The sequence below is a fragment of the Schistocerca piceifrons genome, unplaced genomic scaffold (assembly GCF_021461385.2).
Source record: "Schistocerca piceifrons isolate TAMUIC-IGC-003096 unplaced genomic scaffold, iqSchPice1.1 HiC_scaffold_1053, whole genome shotgun sequence".
Taxonomy (NCBI): domain Eukaryota; kingdom Metazoa; phylum Arthropoda; class Insecta; order Orthoptera; family Acrididae; genus Schistocerca; species Schistocerca piceifrons.
In genome coordinates, this window is record NW_025726856.1 from 47493 (window position 1) to 62286 (window position 14794).

Consider the following 14794-nt stretch of genomic DNA (forward strand, 5'->3'; position numbering starts at 1 on the left):
GAGGCGTAGACTCCTTATGGATAACGAACGACAATTAAGTTCGTTCCCTAGCAACAGCAACGCCGTTAATTCAGCCATGATGTACAGCAAATTAAATGCCCCGGGTGAGGATCGAACTCACGACCTTAAGACTATGAGACTTACGCGCTACCTACTGCGCTACCGAGGCACGTTGCAAGTAACGTTACAGGAAACTTGGTAAGTCTCTCATATTAGAGATAGACAGTTCGCGCTTTCTCAAGAATCTGTTGTGTTGCTACACGTGCTTTCCCTACTTGCTAGATTAAACTGCTGCCGCAGTTTTTTCAACGGAACGCAGCACTGCCCGAGGTTACAGTACATCGCCCTTGCGGCACCTGAACACAGCGGCCTGTTGGGACAGGCCGACGTCAGAGTTCAGAAATAGCATACGACCGTTCAAGTACGGTCTATTGCGTGCTGCGTGTATGGTTCCTCTCACAGCGAATCCTGCTATACATTCCTGAGGCTGACGCAGCTCAGGCGAGGAATCGGCGCGGCAGCATTATAGCGAGAACAGCAGAACGATGCATCGGCCGGGAATCGAACCCGGGCCGTCCGCATGCTAAGCGAGCATTCACCAATTTTTTTTTTTTCTTCTCATTTCTTTCGTTGCATTTGTTGGGGGCGGACGTCCGATGGCGCCCGTTCAAGTTCATCGTTGACTCGGTCTTTTATTACAGAGGGCAGATAACTCTCAGACCGAACACGCTGAGCTATGTTGCCGGCAAGCCTTAAGATTATGAGACTTACGCGCTGCCTACTGCACTACTGAGGCACATGCCATTGAACCAGCGATGCTCGTCAAGCTGCCCGTGCTTCCCGAGCACTTTTCTGCAGGGGAAAGTGGGATTGCCACCCAGCGACGTCGGATACAACCGAAAAAAGTGCTACACACGCGGAGTGCTCCACTACACTGCCTTAAAACGAATGCTCATCTCTATCGTGTGAGTAACCTTGCGGCCGCGGCGACTAGTCTTGCCCAAAGACGCAGCGTGCGTGGAGGCGCTACCCGAATGCGTGTGGATGCACCCTCCTACCTCGAAAAGCGCCTGCAGCTACTATCACCGTGGGCCGCTGCTGGCGGGCAGGAAGCCGACACAGCGGGGCGTTGCGAGCAGCGGCTGTGCGGTGGTGGTGTAATGGTGAGCATAGTTGCCTTCCAAGCAGTTGATCCGGGTTCGATTCCCGGCCACCGCAAATGGCGCTAGTTTTTTTCGTATGAGTATGTGAGCCGGGTGCTGTTAAATGAAGGTTTTTTTCGTCGTAGCTCCACGCAGACCATCCTGTAGTATGTCCCGACTTGTCCCGACTTTGCTCGGCTGACGCGAAAGCTGACGCTTGGAATTCGCCCTTATCAAAAGGACAGGCACTATAAACGGCTGTGAGAGGCGAGGTGTGGAGAGGTACCAAAACGACAGGCAATCTGCGAAATTTTCTGCTCGTTGTTCTTAAACAAAAAAAAGAAAAATCCGACGCAGTCGGTAGGACTCGAACCTACGCTCCCAGAGGGAATCTGATTTCTAGTCAGACGCCTTAACCACTCGGCCACGACTGCTCGTAACCCAAGTTTCCCTGGAATCGTGAAAAATCCAACCGGTCTGCGCAGAATGTTGACAGGAAACGAACTCCGTGCACTGATTACGGCAGGGCTACCATCGCTACGAGACGAGCCATTACGGAAACGTTAAAATCTTCGCCCGGACAGGGACTTGAACCCTGGACCCTTAGGTTAAAAGCCTAATGCTCTACCGACTGAGCTATCCGGGCTCACGCTCGTTGTGGATGGAGCGGCTGCAAGCAATGTAAATAACTGGAACGCGTGTGTAGGCGTACTACGGTAATTTCTGGCTTCTGGCGCAACTGGCGACTTCACCGACTTCCCACTGACGCTGGTAGCAGCCCAACCACGGACCAGTGCCTCTTCTCCCTTTATTCCGGTGCCGACAGTAATTGCATCATGTGCCTGTTTTCCCCGATTACGTTCGGTCGAAGCTTCGGAAGGTGGGCGACAAACGACAGTTCGAAGGCCAAAACATGGAGCGTTGTGTGCGCAAAAACTTCCGTTCCGGTACCGGGAATGGAACCCGGGCCTCCTGGGTGAAAGCCAGGTATCCTAGCCACTAGACCACACCGGATTTGCTCGATAAGCGTGAGGTTTTCTCCGTCTCCTCTCGTATTTCGTGCTGAATCTGGACTCAGTGCAGTTCTCCGTTTGCGAGCATATTTGCGCCTACAGACTGGCATGGCGCACAGCCCGAAATTGACTATTCATTATTTTACTCCTAACAAGGGAGGAGAAAGATCAAAGTTGTACGTTGTCATAATTGGAAATAAACGTATTGACGCTGAGGCGTAGACTCCTTATGGATAACGAACGACAATTAAGTTCGTTCCCTAGCAACAGCAACGCCGTTAATTCAGCCATGATGTACAGCAAATTAAATGCCCCGGGTGAGGATCGAACTCACGACCTTAAGACTATGAGACTTACGCGCTACCTACTGCGCTACCGAGGCACGTTGCAAGTAACGTTACAGGAAACTTGGTAAGTCTCTCATATTAGAGATAGACAGTTCGCGCTTTCTCAAGAATCTGTTGTGTTGCTACACGTGCTTTCCCTACTTGCTAGATTAAACTGCTGCCGCAGTTTTTTCAACGGAACGCAGCACTGCCCGAGGTTACAGTACATCGCCCTTGCGGCACCTGAACACAGCGGCCTGTTGGGACAGGCCGACGTCAGAGTTCAGAAATAGCATACGACCGTTCAAGTACGGTCTATTGCGTGCTGCGTGTATGGTTCCTCTCACAGCGAATCCTGCTATACATTCCTGAGGCTGACGCAGCTCAGGCGAGGAATCGGCGCGGCAGCATTATAGCGAGAACAGCAGAACGATGCATCGGCCGGGAATCGAACCCGGGCCGTCCGCATGCTAAGCGAGCATTCACCAATTTTTTTTTTTTCTTCTCATTTCTTTCGTTGCATTTGTTGGGGGCGGACGTCCGATGGCGCCCGTTCAAGTTCATCGTTGACTCGGTCTTTTATTACAGAGGGCAGATAACTCTCAGACCGAACACGCTGAGCTATGTTGCCGGCAAGCCTTAAGATTATGAGACTTACGCGCTGCCTACTGCACTACTGAGGCACATGCCATTGAACCAGCGATGCTCGTCAAGCTGCCCGTGCTTCCCGAGCACTTTTCTGCAGGGGAAAGTGGGATTGCCACCCAGCGACGTCGGATACAACCGAAAAAAGTGCTACACACGCGGAGTGCTCCACTACACTGCCTTAAAACGAATGCTCATCTCTATCGTGTGAGTAACCTTGCGGCCGCGGCGACTAGTCTTGCCCAAAGACGCAGCGTGCGTGGAGGCGCTACCCGAATGCGTGTGGATGCACCCTCCTACCTCGAAAAGCGCCTGCAGCTACTATCACCGTGGGCCGCTGCTGGCGGGCAGGAAGCCGACACAGCGGGGCGTTGCGAGCAGCGGCTGTGCGGTGGTGGTGTAATGGTGAGCATAGTTGCCTTCCAAGCAGTTGATCCGGGTTCGATTCCCGGCCACCGCAAATGGCGCTAGTTTTTTTCGTATGAGTATGTGAGCCGGGTGCTGTTAAATGAAGGTTTTTTTCGTCGTAGCTCCACGCAGACCATCCTGTAGTATGTCCCGACTTGTCCCGACTTTGCTCGGCTGACGCGAAAGCTGACGCTTGGAATTCGCCCTTATCAAAAGGACAGGCACTATAAACGGCTGTGAGAGGCGAGGTGTGGAGAGGTACCAAAACGACAGGCAATCTGCGAAATTTTCTGCTCGTTGTTCTTAAACAAAAAAAAGAAAAATCCGACGCAGTCGGTAGGACTCGAACCTACGCTCCCAGAGGGAATCTGATTTCTAGTCAGACGCCTTAACCACTCGGCCACGACTGCTCGTAACCCAAGCTTCCCTGGAATCGTGAAAAATCCAACCGGTCTGCGCAGAATGTTGACAGGAAACGAACTCCGTGCACTGATTACGGCAGGGCTACCATCGCTACGAGACGAGCCATTACGGAAACGTTAAAATCTTCGCCCGGACAGGGACTTGAACCCTGGACCCTTAGGTTAAAAGCCTAATGCTCTACCGACTGAGCTATCCGGGCTCACGCTCGTTGTGGATGGAGCGGCTGCAAGCAATGTAAATAACTGGAACGCGTGTGTAGGCGTACTACGGTAATTTCTGGCTTCTGGCGCAACTGGCGACTTCACCGACTTCCCACTGACGCTGGTAGCAGCCCAACCACGGACCAGTGCCTCTTCTCCCTTTATTCCGGTGCCGACAGTAATTGCATCATGTGCCTGTTTTCCCCGATTACGTTCGGTCGAAGCTTCGGAAGGTGGGCGACAAACGACAGTTCGAAGGCCAAAACATGGAGCGTTGTGTGCGCAAAAACTTCCGTTCCGGTACCGGGAATGGAACCCGGGCCTCCTGGGTGAAAGCCAGGTATCCTAGCCACTAGACCACACCGGATTTGCTCGATAAGCGTGAGGTTTTCTCCGTCTCCTCTCGTATTTCGTGCTGAATCTGGACTCAGTGCAGTTCTCCGTTTGCGAGCATATTTGCGCCTACAGACTGGCATGGCGCACAGCCCGAAATTGACTATTCATTATTTTACTCCTAACAAGGGAGGAGAAAGATCAAAGTTGTACGTTGTCATAATTGGAAATAAACGTATTGACGCTGAGGCGTAGACTCCTTATGGATAACGAACGACAATTAAGTTCGTTCCCTAGCAACAGCAACGCCGTTAATTCAGCCATGATGTACAGCAAATTAAATGCCCCGGGTGAGGATCGAACTCACGACCTTAAGACTATGAGACTTACGCGCTACCTACTGCGCTACCGAGGCACGTTGCAAGTAACGTTACAGGAAACTTGGTAAGTCTCTCATATTAGAGATAGACAGTTCGCGCTTTCTCAAGAATCTGTTGTGTTGCTACACGTGCTTTCCCTACTTGCTAGATTAAACTGCTGCCGCAGTTTTTTCAACGGAACGCAGCACTGCCCGAGGTTACAGTACATCGCCCTTGCGGCACCTGAACACAGCGGCCTGTTGGGACAGGCCGACGTCAGAGTTCAGAAATAGCATACGACCGTTCAAGTACGGTCTATTGCGTGCTGCGTGTATGGTTCCTCTCACAGCGAATCCTGCTATACATTCCTGAGGCTGACGCAGCTCAGGCGAGGAATCGGCGCGGCAGCATTATAGCGAGAACAGCAGAACGATGCATCGGCCGGGAATCGAACCCGGGCCGTCCGCATGCTAAGCGAGCATTCACCAATTTTTTTTTTTCTTCTCATTTCTTTCGTTGCATTTGTTGGGGGCGGACGTCCGATGGCGCCCGTTCAAGTTCATCGTTGACTCGGTCTTTTATTACAGAGGGCAGATAACTCTCAGACCGAACACGCTGAGCTATGTTGCCGGCAAGCCTTAAGATTATGAGACTTACGCGCTGCCTACTGCACTACTGAGGCACATGCCATTGAACCAGCGATGCTCGTCAAGCTGCCCGTGCTTCCCGAGCACTTTTCTGCAGGGGAAAGTGGGATTGCCACCCAGCGACGTCGGATACAACCGAAAAAAGTGCTACACACGCGGAGTGCTCCACTACACTGCCTTAAAACGAATGCTCATCTCTATCGTGTGAGTAACCTTGCGGCCGCGGCGACTAGTCTTGCCCAAAGACGCAGCGTGCGTGGAGGCGCTACCCGAATGCGTGTGGATGCACCCTCCTACCTCGAAAAGCGCCTGCAGCTACTATCACCGTGGGCCGCTGCTGGCGGGCAGGAAGCCGACACAGCGGGGCGTTGCGAGCAGCGGCTGTGCGGTGGTGGTGTAATGGTGAGCATAGTTGCCTTCCAAGCAGTTGATCCGGGTTCGATTCCCGGCCACCGCAAATGGCGCTAGTTTTTTTCGTATGAGTATGTGAGCCGGGTGCTGTTAAATGAAGGTTTTTTTCGTCGTAGCTCCACGCAGACCATCCTGTAGTATGTCCCGACTTGTCCCGACTTTGCTCGGCTGACGCGAAAGCTGACGCTTGGAATTCGCCCTTATCAAAAGGACAGGCACTATAAACGGCTGTGAGAGGCGAGGTGTGGAGAGGTACCAAAACGACAGGCAATCTGCGAAATTTTCTGCTCGTTGTTCTTAAACAAAAAAAAGAAAAATCCGACGCAGTCGGTAGGACTCGAACCTACGCTCCCAGAGGGAATCTGATTTCTAGTCAGACGCCTTAACCACTCGGCCACGACTGCTCGTAACCCAAGCTTCCCTGGAATCGTGAAAAATCCAACCGGTCTGCGCAGAATGTTGACAGGAAACGAACTCCGTGCACTGATTACGGCAGGGCTACCATCGCTACGAGACGAGCCATTACGGAAACGTTAAAATCTTCGCCCGGACAGGGACTTGAACCCTGGACCCTTAGGTTAAAAGCCTAATGCTCTACCGACTGAGCTATCCGGGCTCACGCTCGTTGTGGATGGAGCGGCTGCAAGCAATGTAAATAACTGGAACGCGTGTGTAGGCGTACTACGGTAATTTCTGGCTTCTGGCGCAACTGGCGACTTCACCGACTTCCCACTGACGCTGGTAGCAGCCCAACCACGGACCAGTGCCTCTTCTCCCTTTATTCCGGTGCCGACAGTAATTGCATCATGTGCCTGTTTTCCCCGATTACGTTCGGTCGAAGCTTCGGAAGGTGGGCGACAAACGACAGTTCGAAGGCCAAAACATGGAGCGTTGTGTGCGCAAAAACTTCCGTTCCGGTACCGGGAATGGAACCCGGGCCTCCTGGGTGAAAGCCAGGTATCCTAGCCACTAGACCACACCGGATTTGCTCGATAAGCGTGAGGTTTTCTCCGTCTCCTCTCGTATTTCGTGCTGAATCTGGACTCAGTGCAGTTCTCCGTTTGCGAGCATATTTGCGCCTACAGACTGGCATGGCGCACAGCCCGAAATTGACTATTCATTATTTTACTCCTAACAAGGGAGGAGAAAGATCAAAGTTGTACGTTGTCATAATTGGAAATAAACGTATTGACGCTGAGGCGTAGACTCCTTATGGATAACGAACGACAATTAAGTTCGTTCCCTAGCAACAGCAACGCCGTTAATTCAGCCATGATGTACAGCAAATTAAATGCCCCGGGTGAGGATCGAACTCACGACCTTAAGACTATGAGACTTACGCGCTACCTACTGCGCTACCGAGGCACGTTGCAAGTAACGTTACAGGAAACTTGGTAAGTCTCTCATATTAGAGATAGACAGTTCGCGCTTTCTCAAGAATCTGTTGTGTTGCTACACGTGCTTTCCCTACTTGCTAGATTAAACTGCTGCCGCAGTTTTTTCAACGGAACGCAGCACTGCCCGAGGTTACAGTACATCGCCCTTGCGGCACCTGAACACAGCGGCCTGTTGGGACAGGCCGACGTCAGAGTTCAGAAATAGCATACGACCGTTCAAGTACGGTCTATTGCGTGCTGCGTGTATGGTTCCTCTCACAGCGAATCCTGCTATACATTCCTGAGGCTGACGCAGCTCAGGCGAGGAATCGGCGCGGCAGCATTATAGCGAGAACAGCAGAACGATGCATCGGCCGGGAATCGAACCCGGGCCGTCCGCATGCTAAGCGAGCATTCACCAATTTTTTTTTTTCTTCTCATTTCTTTCGTTGCATTTGTTGGGGGCGGACGTCCGATGGCGCCCGTTCAAGTTCATCGTTGACTCGGTCTTTTATTACAGAGGGCAGATAACTCTCAGACCGAACACGCTGAGCTATGTTGCCGGCAAGCCTTAAGATTATGAGACTTACGCGCTGCCTACTGCACTACTGAGGCACATGCCATTGAACCAGCGATGCTCGTCAAGCTGCCCGTGCTTCCCGAGCACTTTTCTGCAGGGGAAAGTGGGATTGCCACCCAGCGACGTCGGATACAACCGAAAAAAGTGCTACACACGCGGAGTGCTCCACTACACTGCCTTAAAACGAATGCTCATCTCTATCGTGTGAGTAACCTTGCGGCCGCGGCGACTAGTCTTGCCCAAAGACGCAGCGTGCGTGGAGGCGCTACCCGAATGCGTGTGGATGCACCCTCCTACCTCGAAAAGCGCCTGCAGCTACTATCACCGTGGGCCGCTGCTGGCGGGCAGGAAGCCGACACAGCGGGGCGTTGCGAGCAGCGGCTGTGCGGTGGTGGTGTAATGGTGAGCATAGTTGCCTTCCAAGCAGTTGATCCGGGTTCGATTCCCGGCCACCGCAAATGGCGCTAGTTTTTTTCGTATGAGTATGTGAGCCGGGTGCTGTTAAATGAAGGTTTTTTTCGTCGTAGCTCCACGCAGACCATCCTGTAGTATGTCCCGACTTGTCCCGACTTTGCTCGGCTGACGCGAAAGCTGACGCTTGGAATTCGCCCTTATCAAAAGGACAGGCACTATAAACGGCTGTGAGAGGCGAGGTGTGGAGAGGTACCAAAACGACAGGCAATCTGCGAAATTTTCTGCTCGTTGTTCTTAAACAAAAAAAAGAAAAATCCGACGCAGTCGGTAGGACTCGAACCTACGCTCCCAGAGGGAATCTGATTTCTAGTCAGACGCCTTAACCACTCGGCCACGACTGCTCGTAACCCAAGCTTCCCTGGAATCGTGAAAAATCCAACCGGTCTGCGCAGAATGTTGACAGGAAACGAACTCCGTGCACTGATTACGGCAGGGCTACCATCGCTACGAGACGAGCCATTACGGAAACGTTAAAATCTTCGCCCGGACAGGGACTTGAACCCTGGACCCTTAGGTTAAAAGCCTAATGCTCTACCGACTGAGCTATCCGGGCTCACGCTCGTTGTGGATGGAGCGGCTGCAAGCAATGTAAATAACTGGAACGCGTGTGTAGGCGTACTACGGTAATTTCTGGCTTCTGGCGCAACTGGCGACTTCACCGACTTCCCACTGACGCTGGTAGCAGCCCAACCACGGACCAGTGCCTCTTCTCCCTTTATTCCGGTGCCGACAGTAATTGCATCATGTGCCTGTTTTCCCCGATTACGTTCGGTCGAAGCTTCGGAAGGTGGGCGACAAACGACAGTTCGAAGGCCAAAACATGGAGCGTTGTGTGCGCAAAAACTTCCGTTCCGGTACCGGGAATGGAACCCGGGCCTCCTGGGTGAAAGCCAGGTATCCTAGCCACTAGACCACACCGGATTTGCTCGATAAGCGTGAGGTTTTCTCCGTCTCCTCTCGTATTTCGTGCTGAATCTGGACTCAGTGCAGTTCTCCGTTTGCGAGCATATTTGCGCCTACAGACTGGCATGGCGCACAGCCCGAAATTGACTATTCATTATTTTACTCCTAACAAGGGAGGAGAAAGATCAAAGTTGTACGTTGTCATAATTGGAAATAAACGTATTGACGCTGAGGCGTAGACTCCTTATGGATAACGAACGACAATTAAGTTCGTTCCCTAGCAACAGCAACGCCGTTAATTCAGCCATGATGTACAGCAAATTAAATGCCCCGGGTGAGGATCGAACTCACGACCTTAAGACTATGAGACTTACGCGCTACCTACTGCGCTACCGAGGCACGTTGCAAGTAACGTTACAGGAAACTTGGTAAGTCTCTCATATTAGAGATAGACAGTTCGCGCTTTCTCAAGAATCTGTTGTGTTGCTACACGTGCTTTCCCTACTTGCTAGATTAAACTGCTGCCGCAGTTTTTTCAACGGAACGCAGCACTGCCCGAGGTTACAGTACATCGCCCTTGCGGCACCTGAACACAGCGGCCTGTTGGGACAGGCCGACGTCAGAGTTCAGAAATAGCATACGACCGTTCAAGTACGGTCTATTGCGTGCTGCGTGTATGGTTCCTCTCACAGCGAATCCTGCTATACATTCCTGAGGCTGACGCAGCTCAGGCGAGGAATCGGCGCGGCAGCATTATAGCGAGAACAGCAGAACGATGCATCGGCCGGGAATCGAACCCGTGCCGTCCGCATGCTAAGCGAGCATTCACCAATTTTTTTTTTTCTTCTCATTTCTTTCGTTGCATTTGTTGGGGGCGGACGTCCGATGGCGCCCGTTCAAGTTCATCGTTGACTCGGTCTTTTATTACAGAGGGCAGATAACTCTCAGACCGAACACGCTGAGCTATGTTGCCGGCAAGCCTTAAGATTATGAGACTTACGCGCTGCCTACTGCACTACTGAGGCACATGCCATTGAACCAGCGATGCTCGTCAAGCTGCCCGTGCTTCCCGAGCACTTTTCTGCAGGGGAAAGTGGGATTGCCACCCAGCGACGTCGGATACAACCGAAAAAAGTGCTACACACGCGGAGTGCTCCACTACACTGCCTTAAAACGAATGCTCATCTCTATCGTGTGAGTAACCTTGCGGCCGCGGCGACTAGTCTTGCCCAAAGACGCAGCGTGCGTGGAGGCGCTACCCGAATGCGTGTGGATGCACCCTCCTACCTCGAAAAGCGCCTGCAGCTACTATCACCGTGGGCCGCTGCTGGCGGGCAGGAAGCCGACACAGCGGGGCGTTGCGAGCAGCGGCTGTGCGGTGGTGGTGTAATGGTGAGCATAGTTGCCTTCCAAGCAGTTGATCCGGGTTCGATTCCCGGCCACCGCAAATGGCGCTAGTTTTTTTCGTATGAGTATGTGAGCCGGGTGCTGTTAAATGAAGGTTTTTTTCGTCGTAGCTCCACGCAGACCATCCTGTAGTATGTCCCGACTTGTCCCGACTTTGCTCGGCTGACGCGAAAGCTGACGCTTGGAATTCGCCCTTATCAAAAGGACAGGCACTATAAACGGCTGTGAGAGGCGAGGTGTGGAGAGGTACCAAAACGACAGGCAATCTGCGAAATTTTCTGCTCGTTGTTCTTAAACAAAAAAAAGAAAAATCCGACGCAGTCGGTAGGACTCGAACCTACGCTCCCAGAGGGAATCTGATTTCTAGTCAGACGCCTTAACCACTCGGCCACGACTGCTCGTAACCCAAGCTTCCCTGGAATCGTGAAAAATCCAACCGGTCTGCGCAGAATGTTGACAGGAAACGAACTCCGTGCACTGATTACGGCAGGGCTACCATCGCTACGAGACGAGCCATTACGGAAACGTTAAAATCTTCGCCCGGACAGGGACTTGAACCCTGGACCCTTAGGTTAAAAGCCTAATGCTCTACCGACTGAGCTATCCGGGCTCACGCTCGTTGTGGATGGAGCGGCTGCAAGCAATGTAAATAACTGGAACGCGTGTGTAGGCGTACTACGGTAATTTCTGGCTTCTGGCGCAACTGGCGACTTCACCGACTTCCCACTGACGCTGGTAGCAGCCCAACCACGGACCAGTGCCTCTTCTCCCTTTATTCCGGTGCCGACAGTAATTGCATCATGTGCCTGTTTTCCCCGATTACGTTCGGTCGAAGCTTCGGAAGGTGGGCGACAAACGACAGTTCGAAGGCCAAAACATGGAGCGTTGTGTGCGCAAAAACTTCCGTTCCGGTACCGGGAATGGAACCCGGGCCTCCTGGGTGAAAGCCAGGTATCCTAGCCACTAGACCACACCGGATTTGCTCGATAAGCGTGAGGTTTTCTCCGTCTCCTCTCGTATTTCGTGCTGAATCTGGACTCAGTGCAGTTCTCCGTTTGCGAGCATATTTGCGCCTACAGACTGGCATGGCGCACAGCCCGAAATTGACTATTCATTATTTTACTCCTAACAAGGGAGGAGAAAGATCAAAGTTGTACGTTGTCATAATTGGAAATAAACGTATTGACGCTGAGGCGTAGACTCCTTATGGATAACGAACGACAATTAAGTTCGTTCCCTAGCAACAGCAACGCCGTTAATTCAGCCATGATGTACAGCAAATTAAATGCCCCGGGTGAGGATCGAACTCACGACCTTAAGACTATGAGACTTACGCGCTACCTACTGCGCTACCGAGGCACGTTGCAAGTAACGTTACAGGAAACTTGGTAAGTCTCTCATATTAGAGATAGACAGTTCGCGCTTTCTCAAGAATCTGTTGTGTTGCTACACGTGCTTTCCCTACTTGCTAGATTAAACTGCTGCCGCAGTTTTTTCAACGGAACGCAGCACTGCCCGAGGTTACAGTACATCGCCCTTGCGGCACCTGAACACAGCGGCCTGTTGGGACAGGCCGACGTCAGAGTTCAGAAATAGCATACGACCGTTCAAGTACGGTCTATTGCGTGCTGCGTGTATGGTTCCTCTCACAGCGAATCCTGCTATACATTCCTGAGGCTGACGCAGCTCAGGCGAGGAATCGGCGCGGCAGCATTATAGCGAGAACAGCAGAACGATGCATCGGCCGGGAATCGAACCCGTGCCGTCCGCATGCTAAGCGAGCATTCACCAATTTTTTTTTTTCTTCTCATTTCTTTCGTTGCATTTGTTGGGGGCGGACGTCCGATGGCGCCCGTTCAAGTTCATCGTTGACTCGGTCTTTTATTACAGAGGGCAGATAACTCTCAGACCGAACACGCTGAGCTATGTTGCCGGCAAGCCTTAAGATTATGAGACTTACGCGCTGCCTACTGCACTACTGAGGCACATGCCATTGAACCAGCGATGCTCGTCAAGCTGCCCGTGCTTCCCGAGCACTTTTCTGCAGGGGAAAGTGGGATTGCCACCCAGCGACGTCGGATACAACCGAAAAAAGTGCTACACACGCGGAGTGCTCCACTACACTGCCTTAAAACGAATGCTCATCTCTATCGTGTGAGTAACCTTGCGGCCGCGGCGACTAGTCTTGCCCAAAGACGCAGCGTGCGTGGAGGCGCTACCCGAATGCGTGTGGATGCACCCTCCTACCTCGAAAAGCGCCTGCAGCTACTATCACCGTGGGCCGCTGCTGGCGGGCAGGAAGCCGACACAGCGGGGCGTTGCGAGCAGCGGCTGTGCGGTGGTGGTGTAATGGTGAGCATAGTTGCCTTCCAAGCAGTTGATCCGGGTTCGATTCCCGGCCACCGCAAATGGCGCTAGTTTTTTTCGTATGAGTATGTGAGCCGGGTGCTGTTAAATGAAGGTTTTTTTCGTCGTAGCTCCACGCAGACCATCCTGTAGTATGTCCCGACTTGTCCCGACTTTGCTCGGCTGACGCGAAAGCTGACGCTTGGAATTCGCCCTTATCAAAAGGACAGGCACTATAAACGGCTGTGAGAGGCGAGGTGTGGAGAGGTACCAAAACGACAGGCAATCTGCGAAATTTTCTGCTCGTTGTTCTTAAACAAAAAAAAGAAAAATCCGACGCAGTCGGTAGGACTCGAACCTACGCTCCCAGAGGGAATCTGATTTCTAGTCAGACGCCTTAACCACTCGGCCACGACTGCTCGTAACCCAAGTTTCCCTGGAATCGTGAAAAATCCAACCGGTCTGCGCAGAATGTTGACAGGAAACGAACTCCGTGCACTGATTACGGCAGGGCTACCATCGCTACGAGACGAGCCATTACGGAAACGTTAAAATCTTCGCCCGGACAGGGACTTGAACCCTGGACCCTTAGGTTAAAAGCCTAATGCTCTACCGACTGAGCTATCCGGGCTCACGCTCGTTGTGGATGGAGCGGCTGCAAGCAATGTAAATAACTGGAACGCGTGTGTAGGCGTACTACGGTAATTTCTGGCTTCTGGCGCAACTGGCGACTTCACCGACTTCCCACTGACGCTGGTAGCAGCCCAACCACGGACCAGTGCCTCTTCTCCCTTTATTCCGGTGCCGACAGTAATTGCATCATGTGCCTGTTTTCCCCGATTACGTTCGGTCGAAGCTTCGGAAGGTGGGCGACAAACGACAGTTCGAAGGCCAAAACATGGAGCGTTGTGTGCGCAAAAACTTCCGTTCCGGTACCGGGAATCGAACCCGGGCCTCCTGGGTGAAAGCCAGGTATCCTAGCCACTAGACCACACCGGATTTGCTCGATAAGCGTGAGCTTTTCTCCGTCTCCTCTCGTATTTCGTGCTGAATCTGGACTCAGTGCAGTTCTCCGTTTGCGAGCATATTTGCGCCTACAGACTGGCATGGCGCACAGCCCGAAATTGACTATTCATTATTTTACTCCTAACAAGGGAGGAGAAAGATCAAAGTTGTACGTTGTCATAATTGGAAATAAACGTATTGACGCTGAGGCGTAGACTCCTTATGGATAACGAACGACAATTAAGTTCGTTCCCTAGCAACAGCAACGCCGTTAATTCAGCCATGATGTACAGCAAATTAAATGCCCCGGGTGAGGATCGAACTCACGACCTTAAGACTATGAGACTTACGCGCTACCTACTGCGCTACCGAGGCACGTTGCAAGTAACGTTACAGGAAACTTGGTAAGTCTCTCATATTAGAGATAGACAGTTCGCGCTTTCTCAAGAATCTGTTGTGTTGCTACACGTGCTTTCCCTACTTGCTAGATTAAACTGCTGCCGCAGTTTTTTCAACGGAACGCAGCACTGCCCGAGGTTACAGTACATCGCCCTTGCGGCACCTGAACACAGCGGCCTGTTGGGACAGGCCGACGTCAGAGTTCAGAAATAGCATACGACCGTTCAAGTACGGTCTATTGCGTGCTGCGTGTATGGTTCCTCTCACAGCGAATCCTGCTATACATTCCTGAGGCTGACGCAGCTCAGGCGAGGAATCGGCGCGGCAGCATTATAGCGAGAACAGCAGAACGATGCATCGGCCGGGAATCGAACCCGGGCCGTCCGCATGCTAAGCG

At 52.3% G+C, this 14794-nt stretch overlaps 31 non-coding genes across 31 annotated transcripts; 6 read left to right on the forward strand and 25 right to left on the reverse strand.

Annotated features, from left to right (window-relative positions):
• Nucleotides 1-96: 96 nt before the first annotated feature.
• Trnam-cau lies at nt 97-169 on the reverse strand. The gene has a single exon. It is a non-coding gene; the product is annotated as a tRNA-Met (tRNA).
• A 977-nt stretch (nt 170-1146) lies between these two features.
• On the forward strand, nt 1147-1218 carry Trnag-ucc. The gene has a single exon. It is a non-coding gene; the product is annotated as a tRNA-Gly (tRNA).
• Nucleotides 1219-1494: 276 nt separating this feature from the next.
• Trnas-aga lies at nt 1495-1576 on the reverse strand. Its single transcript has one exon. It is a non-coding gene; the product is annotated as a tRNA-Ser (tRNA).
• A 139-nt stretch (nt 1577-1715) lies between these two features.
• On the reverse strand, nt 1716-1788 carry Trnak-uuu. The gene has a single exon. It is a non-coding gene; the product is annotated as a tRNA-Lys (tRNA).
• A 296-nt stretch (nt 1789-2084) lies between these two features.
• Trnae-uuc lies at nt 2085-2156 on the reverse strand. Its single transcript has one exon. It is a non-coding gene; the product is annotated as a tRNA-Glu (tRNA).
• A 308-nt stretch (nt 2157-2464) lies between these two features.
• Trnam-cau lies at nt 2465-2537 on the reverse strand. Its single transcript has one exon. It is a non-coding gene; the product is annotated as a tRNA-Met (tRNA).
• A 977-nt stretch (nt 2538-3514) lies between these two features.
• On the forward strand, nt 3515-3586 carry Trnag-ucc. Its single transcript has one exon. It is a non-coding gene; the product is annotated as a tRNA-Gly (tRNA).
• A 276-nt stretch (nt 3587-3862) lies between these two features.
• On the reverse strand, nt 3863-3944 carry Trnas-aga. Its single transcript has one exon. It is a non-coding gene; the product is annotated as a tRNA-Ser (tRNA).
• A 139-nt stretch (nt 3945-4083) lies between these two features.
• Trnak-uuu lies at nt 4084-4156 on the reverse strand. The gene has a single exon. It is a non-coding gene; the product is annotated as a tRNA-Lys (tRNA).
• A 296-nt stretch (nt 4157-4452) lies between these two features.
• On the reverse strand, nt 4453-4524 carry Trnae-uuc. The gene has a single exon. It is a non-coding gene; the product is annotated as a tRNA-Glu (tRNA).
• Nucleotides 4525-4832: 308 nt separating this feature from the next.
• On the reverse strand, nt 4833-4905 carry Trnam-cau. Its single transcript has one exon. It is a non-coding gene; the product is annotated as a tRNA-Met (tRNA).
• A 976-nt stretch (nt 4906-5881) lies between these two features.
• Nucleotides 5882-5953, forward strand: Trnag-ucc. Its single transcript has one exon. It is a non-coding gene; the product is annotated as a tRNA-Gly (tRNA).
• A 276-nt stretch (nt 5954-6229) lies between these two features.
• Trnas-aga lies at nt 6230-6311 on the reverse strand. The gene has a single exon. It is a non-coding gene; the product is annotated as a tRNA-Ser (tRNA).
• A 139-nt stretch (nt 6312-6450) lies between these two features.
• Nucleotides 6451-6523, reverse strand: Trnak-uuu. Its single transcript has one exon. It is a non-coding gene; the product is annotated as a tRNA-Lys (tRNA).
• A 296-nt stretch (nt 6524-6819) lies between these two features.
• On the reverse strand, nt 6820-6891 carry Trnae-uuc. Its single transcript has one exon. It is a non-coding gene; the product is annotated as a tRNA-Glu (tRNA).
• A 308-nt stretch (nt 6892-7199) lies between these two features.
• On the reverse strand, nt 7200-7272 carry Trnam-cau. Its single transcript has one exon. It is a non-coding gene; the product is annotated as a tRNA-Met (tRNA).
• Nucleotides 7273-8248: 976 nt separating this feature from the next.
• On the forward strand, nt 8249-8320 carry Trnag-ucc. Its single transcript has one exon. It is a non-coding gene; the product is annotated as a tRNA-Gly (tRNA).
• A 276-nt stretch (nt 8321-8596) lies between these two features.
• Nucleotides 8597-8678, reverse strand: Trnas-aga. The gene has a single exon. It is a non-coding gene; the product is annotated as a tRNA-Ser (tRNA).
• A 139-nt stretch (nt 8679-8817) lies between these two features.
• Nucleotides 8818-8890, reverse strand: Trnak-uuu. The gene has a single exon. It is a non-coding gene; the product is annotated as a tRNA-Lys (tRNA).
• Nucleotides 8891-9186: 296 nt separating this feature from the next.
• Nucleotides 9187-9258, reverse strand: Trnae-uuc. Its single transcript has one exon. It is a non-coding gene; the product is annotated as a tRNA-Glu (tRNA).
• A 308-nt stretch (nt 9259-9566) lies between these two features.
• Nucleotides 9567-9639, reverse strand: Trnam-cau. Its single transcript has one exon. It is a non-coding gene; the product is annotated as a tRNA-Met (tRNA).
• Nucleotides 9640-10615: 976 nt separating this feature from the next.
• On the forward strand, nt 10616-10687 carry Trnag-ucc. Its single transcript has one exon. It is a non-coding gene; the product is annotated as a tRNA-Gly (tRNA).
• A 276-nt stretch (nt 10688-10963) lies between these two features.
• Trnas-aga lies at nt 10964-11045 on the reverse strand. The gene has a single exon. It is a non-coding gene; the product is annotated as a tRNA-Ser (tRNA).
• Nucleotides 11046-11184: 139 nt separating this feature from the next.
• Trnak-uuu lies at nt 11185-11257 on the reverse strand. Its single transcript has one exon. It is a non-coding gene; the product is annotated as a tRNA-Lys (tRNA).
• Nucleotides 11258-11553: 296 nt separating this feature from the next.
• Trnae-uuc lies at nt 11554-11625 on the reverse strand. Its single transcript has one exon. It is a non-coding gene; the product is annotated as a tRNA-Glu (tRNA).
• Nucleotides 11626-11933: 308 nt separating this feature from the next.
• Trnam-cau lies at nt 11934-12006 on the reverse strand. Its single transcript has one exon. It is a non-coding gene; the product is annotated as a tRNA-Met (tRNA).
• Nucleotides 12007-12982: 976 nt separating this feature from the next.
• Trnag-ucc lies at nt 12983-13054 on the forward strand. The gene has a single exon. It is a non-coding gene; the product is annotated as a tRNA-Gly (tRNA).
• A 276-nt stretch (nt 13055-13330) lies between these two features.
• Trnas-aga lies at nt 13331-13412 on the reverse strand. Its single transcript has one exon. It is a non-coding gene; the product is annotated as a tRNA-Ser (tRNA).
• A 139-nt stretch (nt 13413-13551) lies between these two features.
• Trnak-uuu lies at nt 13552-13624 on the reverse strand. Its single transcript has one exon. It is a non-coding gene; the product is annotated as a tRNA-Lys (tRNA).
• Nucleotides 13625-13920: 296 nt separating this feature from the next.
• Nucleotides 13921-13992, reverse strand: Trnae-uuc. Its single transcript has one exon. It is a non-coding gene; the product is annotated as a tRNA-Glu (tRNA).
• A 308-nt stretch (nt 13993-14300) lies between these two features.
• Nucleotides 14301-14373, reverse strand: Trnam-cau. Its single transcript has one exon. It is a non-coding gene; the product is annotated as a tRNA-Met (tRNA).
• Nucleotides 14374-14794: the final 421 nt, after the last annotated feature.